A 12,140-nucleotide genomic window follows, 5' to 3' on the forward strand; every position below is an offset into this window, starting at 1 on the left:
AGAAGTCTTGCTCCCTGGAGATGTTAAAAAAACTGTCTGGACAAAATCTGGAGTTACATGTTTTGGGACACTGTGCTTGAGAAGACTTGGTGTCTTCCATTCTTCCTGAATCTGACATTCTGTAACAATACATACAAATTGCTGCAGCTAGCTGGGGTCAGTCTCTTCTCCCAGGCAAGTAGTGACAGGACAACAGGACAGAGCAACAAGCTGTGCTAGGAGAGGTCCAGACCAGACATGAGGAGGAAATTCTTCATGGAAAGGGTTGTTATGCATTGGGACTGACTGCACAGGGGGGTGGTGAACTCACCATCCTAGAGATGCTCAAGAAATGACCAGATGTGACACTCAGTGCCATGGTCCAGCTGACAAGGAGGAAATCAGTCAATATTCTCAGATCTCAGTGATCTCAGAGGTCTTTTCCAACCTGAATGATTCTGTGAAATAAAAGGACGATTGGAGCTGGGATAAATGGTTCAACACTTTTTTCTTCACTGACATTCATAATGCTTTGGGAAATAGTCAGAGTCATGGTAGTTTAGCAGAATGGATAAATCAGAAATAAAATAACCTGCTATTGAATTACACAATTAAAGCCTTTAAAATAGCCCCAAAATCTGACTATATTTTCAAGCAGATGATGCTGGAATGAACAGATTTAGAGATATTGTCTTACACTACTTGATGTCTATGTTAATTAATACATTTTATCAAAGTTCATAGACCAAATTCAGCAGAATGCTTATGATCTTGCCTGCCCAGTTTAGTGTTAGCACATTGCCTGACCTTCCACCACTTGGGTTCTCTAGTTAAGTCTCAAGGCTACTGTAAATGTTAAAATGAAGCACAAGACCATCACTGTGAAATTTGTTGCTGTCCTGCTTTTAAGGTATCTATTTGTCACAGAGATGGGACATCAGGGAGAACATGGAGTCAGATGGGGTAGACCTTTTACAGCACATTTTTTGAAGTGAGCACATTTACTGTACATATCAGTCATAAAAATGTCTTCCTGGAGTGTTGCAGACATCCTGGCTGGAGAGAGTTGAACAAAGAAAGTGTATATAAAGGGAGACAAGACAGATAGAAAACAGAAAGAGTGGGTAATAATGCACAATTTTTGACTGAGATAGCAGTAAGATGCACAGTACAAAAATCAGTAATAGTCCCCCTCCTCATTTGCAAGTTTGCTGTGACCAGTATTGACTCACAGTCTTTTTCCTATAATTTGTCTTAGAAAAAACCCCCACAGTTTTACAAACAGGATTTCCTGGACCTATTTTTCAAAATTACTTCCATAAACTTTTAAATATTAGCAATGATTACAGTGTGCATGTGGGAGGACATTTTTCTGTTTTGTTTTGTTTTCTTGCTTTTCTTTCCGGGGTAGACAGGCTGACAGATCTTCCCCTGGTTCTTTCTCTGCTCATTTGTGTAAATTCTTTTTTGCCAGTAGCACTTTTCATTTCTTATTGCTTAATAAGGAGAAACTAATCGTGCAGGCAGCTGGTCTGTTCTGAAATTGGTCCCTTTAACCCTATTTTTGCCCCTTAGAAGGAAAGAAAAGGACAATTTTCTTGAATGGTTTTATAAGTTGAAGACCGTGGAGATCTTTCTGGCATTACTCTGAAGGCACAGTTCTGTTGATACACCATGTTGTCTAGAAATAACACTGTTTTCTTGTTGCTTTTGTGGAACCTGGCACTTATGACTTAATTAGTTGACACTTGACTGAAATAAAAAGTGACTAATGGACATTTGATGCAGTGATTTCATCTCAGAATATATCGCATCACTAGTGCACAAGAAGTGATTAGAAAACGGATCTGAAATGCAAAAAATGGGCTTCCAAAAAAGTGAAGTTCGGGGGCATGATCTCCAAATCTTCTCCTATATTATTTAAATAAAAAGGTCTGGGCATGTGCTATGCAAGGGTAATGCAGTGTCCTAAGATTTTTTAAGGATACATTTAAAAAACTCTCTAAAAAATACTTTGAAGTTCCAAGCATTCAAGAGAGAACAAACAAAGTTTGACTATTTCTGTGATGGCAGCATTCTGTGACACGACAATGACAAGGATAGATGTTAAATTTAGATATGTCTTTTGGACAGAGAAACCTCTATGGGAAGAATCATACTCTAAGATAAAAAATTAAGCATAATAATCAACAGAGAAAGTCAGATGTCTCACACAGGTTCAGATGAATGACCTTTCAGAGTTTCCTGTGCTGTCTTTGACTCAAAAGTCAGGCTAGGACAAGCTTAAAGAGTGTTTAATCAGTTAGTCTGAAACAGTCTTGAGAAGTCAAACAAAAATTACTTGGAATCTATAGAAAAAGACCCAAATAGTTATGTTGTGATTCATCATCTTTAGTTTTAGTTATCTACACCGGACATCTACCTCTGAGCATTTTGGGTACTCTTTGTTATTGTCTGGGGAGAGGAATAGTAATTCATCTAATATATTCTGAACATTTTCTTAAGGACAAGATGAATCATGACCTTGTTTCCCTCATTGGCTGGGGTGACAAGATAAAAAATATGTGGCTACCACATTGATGTCTACATTTAGTCAGATGAATCCCAGCCTAATGACCAAGTGGAAGCTAACACTCTCTCTAATAGCTATTTGGACGCACCCACATTATCTGAATTGTCTTGATGGAATAAAAGTAGGCTTGTGCCTAGATTTCCAAACCCTTAACCAAGTGACAGCTGGCTCCCTCAAGAAGGATGCTAAAATTTGACTGAAGATGGAGAATGAAAACCATCACTTTTCAGTAGGAGGCCTCTCTAGGTCATTTGTAAGGCAAGCTGAAGTGATTTTTCTCAAACACAGACTGCGGAATAAGATTCCGGTCTTTAAAGTTCGTAATTTCTTTTTTTTGTTGAAAATATACATTTTTATGGTGAGTAACCACTGCTGAGTGACAGAAGGAAATTCATATTGAAATATGTAAAACATGTTTTGTATTGATCGATTTTCAACACCGCTGTGTAGATTGCACAATTAGATTGACGTCAACAGATTTATTCCATTTCCATGATTCTGTCCAAGCATTTCAAGCTGTGTCACATAAAATCACAAAAAATCTCCCTCCAAACTAATTGAAATAACATTAAGCATAACACTAATGAAATAAACATTAAGTATTAATCTAAGCAAATATTAATAAAACAAAAAATAAGCCCTATTATGAAATAACATTCTATCTTTCTGCCTATCTAATCAATCCATCTATTTTTTACTAAAGAATAGAAACAGATTTTCTTTTGGTGCATTCTCACCAAAATCTGGTACTATCTGGAAGACAACACACATGCATATTAATTGCAGTATGTGTTAAAGATAGAAATAGACCATGTTTTTGTAAAAAGTCATAAGCTTTTACACCTACTTAGTTACTATGAAAGTTATCAAGTACCTGATTTTTTGCTTGTTTGTTTGTTTTGGTTTAACATAAACATGTTCTATGTAAATATGGGGAAGCACAGGAAAACATATTGCTTTGGCCTATTACTCAAGAACTTTTGTTCAGAAATATCTGTCCTTGCTGTAGAGGGGTAGATTAAGGATCACAACCTTAAAAAAACATAAAAAACCCTCTGGTCATCTTTCATCTCATATGTCAAGTTTCTAGAGGAAGAACAGTGGAGGCAAAGTGGAGACAATCCTTTTAACTCAGTATTCAAAGTTCTTGATTTATACAGAGTCCACACACACTGTTTATTTAAATATTCCCTACAAAAAGGGCTTTAGCAAATAATTCTCAATTTTCACAAAGCTTTATTTTTTTTCCACACAAGAACTACAAATGTATTTGAGTAAAAGGAATTTTAAAAACAAACACGAAGAAGAAACAAAAACAAAAACAAAAACAAAACAAAAACAAACAAACAAACAAAAAGTAGAAATAAGAGTGTGAAAAGAAGTGTGAAGGAGTGTGAAGGGGCAAAAGAAAGAGGAGGGCGAGTCAGTGCACCAGAACACAGGAATCAGGACCAGTTTATTGCAGGTAACACATACAACTATTTATTTGCAAATAATACTATATAGTTTTTGCATTTGGGGATTCTATTTATCCAGATTTATTTTGTAAATTACAAGCTTACACATTCTCATTGCAGATTCTATTCCAAATAGATTTTCATATATTCTGGGTACTCTAGACATTTGACAGTGCCAACTGAACCTGCAGAAGTTCACATACCTGAAAATATTATCAGCATAGATGCCCACATGCAAAAGGATGTTCAGGAACTTCTGCCTCATTTTCATATCCTTTGTAGAAAAAGAAAAATTGCATATGTTGGAGATTATTTTTTCCTTCCACTGATACATTGGTTTTTTTACAGTGGAAATTTCCATTCAAAAGAAATTGAACTTAACAGATTGGGGGGTTTGAAATCCAGGAATATTTAAAGTTCCTTCCAACCCAGGCCATTCCATGATTCTGTGATTCATCTTAACACCAGAAAAAGTGACCTAATTTCTCTCTGTTATCTCAACTTCCTCCCTTTTCCCAACCTCTAAACCAAAACAAACAAAAGAGAAACACTTACTCTCCCTTCCCTAAAGGCATTTAAATTTATGCCAGAGTGACTATCCAATAAGAAGGGAATCCAGCCCCCCAATTTTTTACAGCTTCTTTCATAAAATTCATTAATAGTATCCAAGGGAATATTTCTACTTGTATAGCAATATCATAAAAAATATTCCTCTTGCATGACCTGTAAATGCTTAAAACTTTTTTTATGGAAGCACATATAATGAAAAATTGGTTACCACAGGTCATTGCTGAATTTAATGTACATTCGTTTATGATTCTTGTTAAAAACTAGAACAAATCCAATCCAAATCAAACCCAACCAATGACATGGGTTGTCCAATAAAAAGGCTTTCATAGGAGAAACCAGGAACAAAATTCTACTGCCTTCTGCAGTATTCAAATTTGAGCAATTTTAATGGCATTGCATTTCTCCCTTCTGGCAAATAATTGGAAGGCAAAGTTCTCATGCAAGCCATGAGGCCCCAAGATATGTAAAGTAACATCCGAAAAGCAAAGTATTTTGATGCAAATTGAGTTTTCTCTGAAAATTAATGAATCTGAGACAGATATACAGTATGCAGCAAGATTCCCTCAAACTGAAAATAGAACAGCAATAAAAATGCCAAGAAGTGATAAGGCAGCAATAACACATGAGAGATTTTATGTATCAGTTGGAAAAAAAAAGTTACTGTAAATGAGTGGGTGTTCTTCTGCTGTATTTTCCCTCCTTTCTTTTTTTTTTTTTTGTTTGTTTGTTTCATTTTCCTCGATTGCTGGACAGAAACGTGTCTGCAAAATGACGGATTAATTAGGAGAAACATACATCTCTCTTTAAAATTGGAAGAAAAACTTCATCTCTATAAGATCCCTTCCAAAGTCCTCATTATTACAATGTGGTGGGCTTTGAAAGTCATTTACATAATAGCTAACAAAAATGTACTCAGCAATACACCGGGCCCACTAAACACGGGAGATAATTACACTGGGAGAATGATATTCCACTGCCAGCTCCATTTTCAAGATACATTTATTTGCCCTGCACACAGCCCTGAACAACCAAACACACATTAACATATCGTGTAGGTGCGTGCTATTGCAATCTACATGATGGGGGAAGGGAAGAAATACAACACACTATTCTTGGCATATATGTACCACCTGAATGGTATTTTTCATTATCTCCTGCACTGGGAACATTGTATTATTCCACTGGGAAGTCATAGCGAAGAGGATATAATTATCAGCAAAGTAATGGGGATCCTCTTGCTAATGGCCAGCTATTCAAATATCTCAATATAATCGCCTTGCCCAATCTCTCCCCATTGCCTACTCTTCTGGAGAAACTCATCATTTTTTCCACTTACTCCAGCATAATGAATTCATTTTGCATTTTCTTTGTGAGAAATTAAGAGGAATAGCAATGTAATGTGTTGACATTTGAAATGCAGCATAGAAAAGTTTAGACTAGCAATTTAGTTTAATCGCTCACTAACAGGGAGAAGCTTCTTATTAAATTAATTCTTGGTGTACAGGACATGTATTTCTCCATTGAACTCTCTTGTCTGTCTTATTTTTATTTTTCATCTACATCTCAATTCACTAGGGAGACAGCAGAAAACACACTCACCTCAAGTACTTTTATATATTACCCTTTAAGATCATTGATGTTCACATAGAGGATGAGTGACAGGTGAAAACACTTACATCTTCACAAGAAAACACATCTTCTGAAAAACAGTAGAGGTTACTAGTCCCTTTAAGAGAAGTCCACATACAACAGTACTGATCATTCATTGTTGTAAGAGCTCTCATGGTGCTTTCCCAAACAGCCCCAGCTCATCCCTTGTTTCCTGATGTCATTACAGCACAGCTATTAACACCCTATTCCTGCTTATGCATACTTTAAATTTTTAACAGTATGCAGAATTAATCAGTCCCAAGATCATTTACTTAAAAGTTGCTCTGAGTAGTCGAAAAAACAGCCTCATAGATTCTATTTTTGAAGTGAATACATTGGTGGGGCAGTTGAACAAATCTTTGTGGGTTTTGTTTTGGTTTGTTCTTATTTGTTGGCTTTACATGGATTCAAAATACAAATATAGGATATAAAATTTTGGTCATTTGTATTTGGGAAGTTAGTGTAGTCTATAACTTGTGGGAAATATTGGGCAGGTCACCCAGAAGAAAGACATGATGGTGAAATTGTAATTGCCACTTAAAATTTTTTGGGTAACATATATTACTTGTCATGATTGTTCTCTGGTATTTTTGTAGTCCGGTAATCATTCACAAGAATAAGAATACATTGTTATTTTCCTAAATGTAGGCAAAATTTTGTCTAAAATAGATTATTTTTATTTTAATAGGGTTTTATCTCAGCAAAAACTGCATAATTTTCAAAATCCATTTAGGTCCACTATTAATGAGACAACAAAATCTACACCATGAGATATTAGAAATAGCATCATTTCAAAACAAAAAAATACAAAATAATTCGCTCAGATAATATGCGTTGATTCTGTTGTACAAAATTAAATGAAATAGATTGTGTTTTGAATAATTTAATCGAGGACCTTGATAGTAAAAGTTAAAAAAAAAAAAACAAACAAAAACCTACTAAAGCAGAGAAGCCAGTTTTTCATGCCTCAAGGAAATATTTACAAAGATTTCTAGGAAGAAATAACAGAACCTGTATATGGCCAAAGAGATTGATTGCTTCATGTGACACACTGTGTTTAAGGACAGAACCTTTGCTAGGTGAAAATTGCAATGGCTGCCTGCATATGTGAAATGTCTGTCCCTGAGCAAATGGTCAACCAGGAATATTCTCTTTTTTTTTCAAAGCAGTAGGGCAAATTGTTCTTACTTCACCTTGCATTACTTTGGAAGATTACTTCAGTAGCTTTAACCAAATGAATCCTCATTTACATGAATGGAAAACAATGTTCAATTTCAATAAGTTTATGAATTTTTTTCCTCTGGTATTTGTGCTTCATAAGTAACTAAAGTTGTTAAACCTCCTAGATTAAAAATTCTCTCAATTTCCCCCAAACATTATTTAAGACATACTATACTGAAGCAAGATACGAAGAGCAGGTCTTTAAAAAAGCCATTCATTTCTTATAGTAAAAGAGTTTTCTACACAAAAAAACCTCCAATTTCCTCTTATTGTTAAGAAGTCTACTTTCCCCTTCTCCATGTCTACATACTCTGGTATTTTTATCTATTTCTTGTTGTTTCCAAGACTGAAATATGGAAAATATTTTTTTTTCCCTCTTCCTTGATGAGGATCTTTATGAGCATTCAGGCTGCTCACTGCTATGCCAGCTTCCTGCACTTAGTTTCTGCAGAGGAGACACACTTATTTTCACATCAGAGCCTACCAGTTTGTAAACTTGTCCTACACCATTAATTTCAGGAACCTTCCATTGTCTTTCAATGGGAAATTAGCAGTCAAATGTGTTTAGTTTGCAGAAACAGCAGCCACACCACCGACAAGAGCAACAACTCGTACAACTGTAAGTCATTAAGAAAAGAATTTCTTCAATTATGAATGCATACATTGTCAATGGTGAATGAAAGCAAGAGGCAAAAGGGAGAGGGGAGGAGGATGAAAAAATAATAAAAAAAAAGAGACAGAAAGTGCCACAATAGGCTTCAAAACTCTCTGTGCTAGTCAAACTTGTCATCATTCAGCCTGCATTTCCAAATGACTATTGTTAAAAGAGTGTTAAAAAAGCAGACTGTTTCTATTGCCCGGAAAAAAAAAAAAAAAAAGAAAAAAAAAAAAGAAAAAAAGAAAAAAAAAGTGACATTTTAAAGGCTATTTTTAAAGGATCCTATTTAAAGTTTTGGCAGAGTAGGAAACCTAATTACTATATGTCATTTGTCTAAAAGTAAATGAGAAAAGAGTTGGAGAAAGAAAAGAGAAAAAGATCCACGGTCTTCTGGGGTTTGAAAAGCCCCCTTGATGGTGACTGCATTGCTTTTTCATCACTGAGATGTGATTTTCACTTCCTGAGAGTGATTAGGTCCCAGAGTGCAGAATGCAGCCTTTCCCCACTGGGAGCACGGTGGGGTGCCCTGGAGAACTGGAAACAGGGAGGCAGCAGCTCCTTGAAGATCACAGTGGTGCTGAGATCACCACTGCCAGGACCTGGGGTTTTAAAGGAATGTAGAGGGAGGCTCGAACCCAGATTCCCATTTTGAGAAGGCTCTGCTCTATCTCTAAAAGTGCCAAATGCATCAGGATCCCAAGGCAAGAGCATGGCGAGTGAGGGTCAACACAATACAAAGTTTGGTTTTGGTGAGGGGTCACTAATGAAGGCAACCTGAAATCATTGTGGGTGTGATGGGTTCATGGAGTGGGAATTCCAGTGACAGGGATATCAGCCCCCAGAGCAGTGATGGAGGATGGGCACTCACCTCTTGTGGATGCTTTAGGAATCCTCCACACTGTTTGCTACCTTTTTTTCCTCAGGCTTTCTCTTTCACAATGTAGAGATAATTCTCATTTTTCTCATCCCTTCATCACATCACAGGGTCCACTGTCCCATCGTCATCCTCATCATCATCTTCATCATGCCTGCAGCTTTTCAAGGCTTACTTGTTGCCTGTCCCAAATTGAAAGAAACTCTGTATTTTCTTGATTTTGGCCTTCAGAAGAGACCCAAGGGGAAAACAGAACTGCAAAGCTGCTCATTTCCTAGATTTGCCGAGTGTCTCTCCATGCTGGCTTTATGCAACATTTCCTGCTCAGTCTTTGCTGGATATTTCTTACCTCAGGATATGTACCCTAAGGCATCCCCCACAGGTCAGGATGTAGAGTCACAGATATGAGGATAATGAGGAGCCATGGGCTGCAGTGTTTTTCAGCATGGTGTTGTCATCCAGCTCTCTACATCTCTATTTCAGCAGGCAGCAGAGTGTCACATCCCCTCTCTGTCAGGCTGGTTTGTTGGATCAGTCCTTGTATTTTTACTTCTCTGTGTATGTGTGCCTGTGTGTGTCTATGTGTGTGTGTGTGTGTGTGTGTGTGTATGTCTAGGATATTTATTATTTGCATTTTTCAGTCTGGGTTATGACCGTATCTGTCAATCATTCTTAAATTGGCCTGTAAGAAAATCCATGGTACCACTTGATTTTTATGTAGTTTTGTGTGTGTTTTCCTAGCTCCTTGTCTTATAACATCTCTTCTTTACATATGTCCATGCCTGACATTGGCTGTGCACTAATTTAGAGATTGAATCAACCTTCACTGCCTTGTTTTGGTGAGTCCTCTGTGGCACACATCAAGTTTTTCATGTCTTACCAAAATGACATTTGCCACAACTTATACCCTGTCTGAGAGCCTGGAATAGATGTCATTGGTGCCAAGTGACATGTGCTACCACAGATGAAAGTGAATCATCCTTCTGCCTATCTTACACATACATTTAAACATGATTTGGTGTGTTAATTTCCACACATCTCTCTTTTTTTTTTTTTTTTTTCTGTTTTGATTAATAGGTTTGTCATCCTGCTACAGCACATATATGCTTTCTGGCTTAAGTAATATGGCAGAGTTTTTACTAGCTCTTAAATGACTGTCAGAGAAGTTTTTGATGGCTAAGTTTTCAGCTGTAAATTAAATAAGTCCCTGAGACAGTTCAGCCACAGAGTCAAAAGAAACACACTAAATGACTCATCTTCCAGATATCAGTCTGGCCCTATGAAAAAGATGGACATCTTTCAGTTGCCTGTTAGGCCTATAATATCTGATAAAGATCAGATGAACAGGGATATTTGGGAGTTTACCAGTTGGTCCAGACCAAACCTAGGCCGTGAATGCTTGTAACAACAAAATAGACATTCAAATTCAGAGCATAGAAATGTAACATTGAATTTACTAATACAGATACAGGCTAAGGGGCCACTGACTAAGATGTCCTGACATCTTTTGCCTGTAGGTGAGAGGCAGACATAGGTGTTTAAATAGATATATAACTTTCTTAATGCACTGTTTGCTCTCTTTTAGAGAGTTATTAAGTCATTTTCTCAGAATAATAAAGCTGGAGGTAAATATAGCTTATTCATTTCTAACTTGGTCATTACAGAAAAACTGCTCCTCATAATCTTTCTCCAAAACAAGTTTATTCACTTACTATTTTTTAAGTTTTTATTGCATCATAACAACATTTTATTTTTGTCCCACTGAGATTCCAAAGGAAGACAACAAGAATGATCTTGTCAAGGTCTGAGTATTCAAAGTGACAAATAAAATGGCTCTAAGTCCCTTCCCCAGGTACTTCAACTCATGGAGGAATTTTCCATTACGGCTCTGAAGCTGATGCAATTTTTATGCATTATAAGGCCACACTCTATCAATTTATTGCCCCTCAAATGAGTGCATTAATATTGATGGCAGCTAAACACATTGCAAACATGTTCTGCCCATTAATGCCCTGGAACAGAATCATTATCCCATTTTCGTCCCCCTGCAATGGTGGGACAATAGGTGTACAGAAGGATCTGAAATAAAAACTCTGAACTGAGTATATTCAGAGATCAGGGCTCATATCCACTGGAATCAGTCAGATCTGCTAAAGGTTCACAGTCCATTAGTTGTCCCTGACCTCTTGGTATTCATAGCCATAAAGAATAATTCACCCAAAAATAAATTTGAGGGCTGCTGTGGTGGTATTTATGAGTGTACACACTTCCTGACCTCAACGGACATATGCCATGAAGTACCCAATACCCATTATCCACATATTCAAGAGAGAAATGAAAGGATATTCAAATGTGATTTCCCAGTACTCCAGTTTTCCTACTGAGCTCTGCAAATGCTTGCTAGGTGCCCACTAGCCTGAGAGGATGTAGTAATATCCTGATCCTCTTCAGAGCAGCTGCCTGTGAAGTGTCACACTTACTGGGCTTCCATTTGGAGAAGAATAGGAGGCAATTTCTGGAAACATGAGAGGCAAATATACTCCCTTTCCCTTCCCTTTTTTCCCATCTTAGTGCCTCAGGTTAATAAAAAACCTGTAGTCCTGAATGTTACAGGGAGATAAAGAACTGTAATGCCAGTTATTGCTAGTAATTTTTAATACTGAAATACTTCATCCTGGAACTAAACACTGCGAAAGGAAAGTACTTCTCTTCTTCCTTCTTCCTCCTGCCAGCAAAATTCAGTTATTATATACATGTGCTTATGTACCTATTTGTCTATATAAATAAAATATCTAAGGGCACTATATATATGTTACTTATATTATATATATTGCCTGCAGTGAAGTTTAAAGAAGAAAAGCTTCGTGAGCTCAAGTTTTTTATACCACCAAGCAAAATCTTAAATTATTATATAAATTAATTAAATAATACACTTAAATTATTGCTTATTTGTTTGATTAAAGACAGTTTAGTTATTTTTGTGTTTGTTTGTTTGGGGTTTGGGTTTTGTTTGTTTTGTGGGGTTATTTTTAGTCAGTGTTTTGTTTGGAATTTTACTTTGAGAATTTTATTCCTGGGCTTCCTGGTGGGAGAGGTTATAATTATTATAGTAATAAACAAGTATAAGTAATAAATAATAGAAACTATAAATAAAAAAAT

The 12,140-nt window shown here is 36.5% G+C and overlaps 1 long non-coding RNA gene across 1 annotated transcript; it reads right to left on the bottom strand.

Moving 5' to 3' along the window:
* Nucleotides 1-310: 310 nt before the first annotated feature.
* On the bottom strand, nucleotides 311-9,621 carry LOC148219950 (uncharacterized). Its single transcript, XR_015799207.1, has 3 exons — nucleotides 8,976-9,621; nucleotides 4,212-4,282; nucleotides 311-437 (listed from the first exon to the last, which is right to left on the bottom strand). It is a non-coding gene; the product is annotated as an uncharacterized LOC148219950 (long non-coding RNA).
* Nucleotides 9,622-12,140: the final 2,519 nt, after the last annotated feature.

This window comes from Sturnus vulgaris, chromosome Z (assembly GCF_052056855.1).
Source record: "Sturnus vulgaris isolate bStuVul1 chromosome Z, bStuVul1.hap1, whole genome shotgun sequence".
Classification (NCBI taxonomy): Eukaryota; Metazoa; Chordata; class Aves; order Passeriformes; family Sturnidae; genus Sturnus; species Sturnus vulgaris.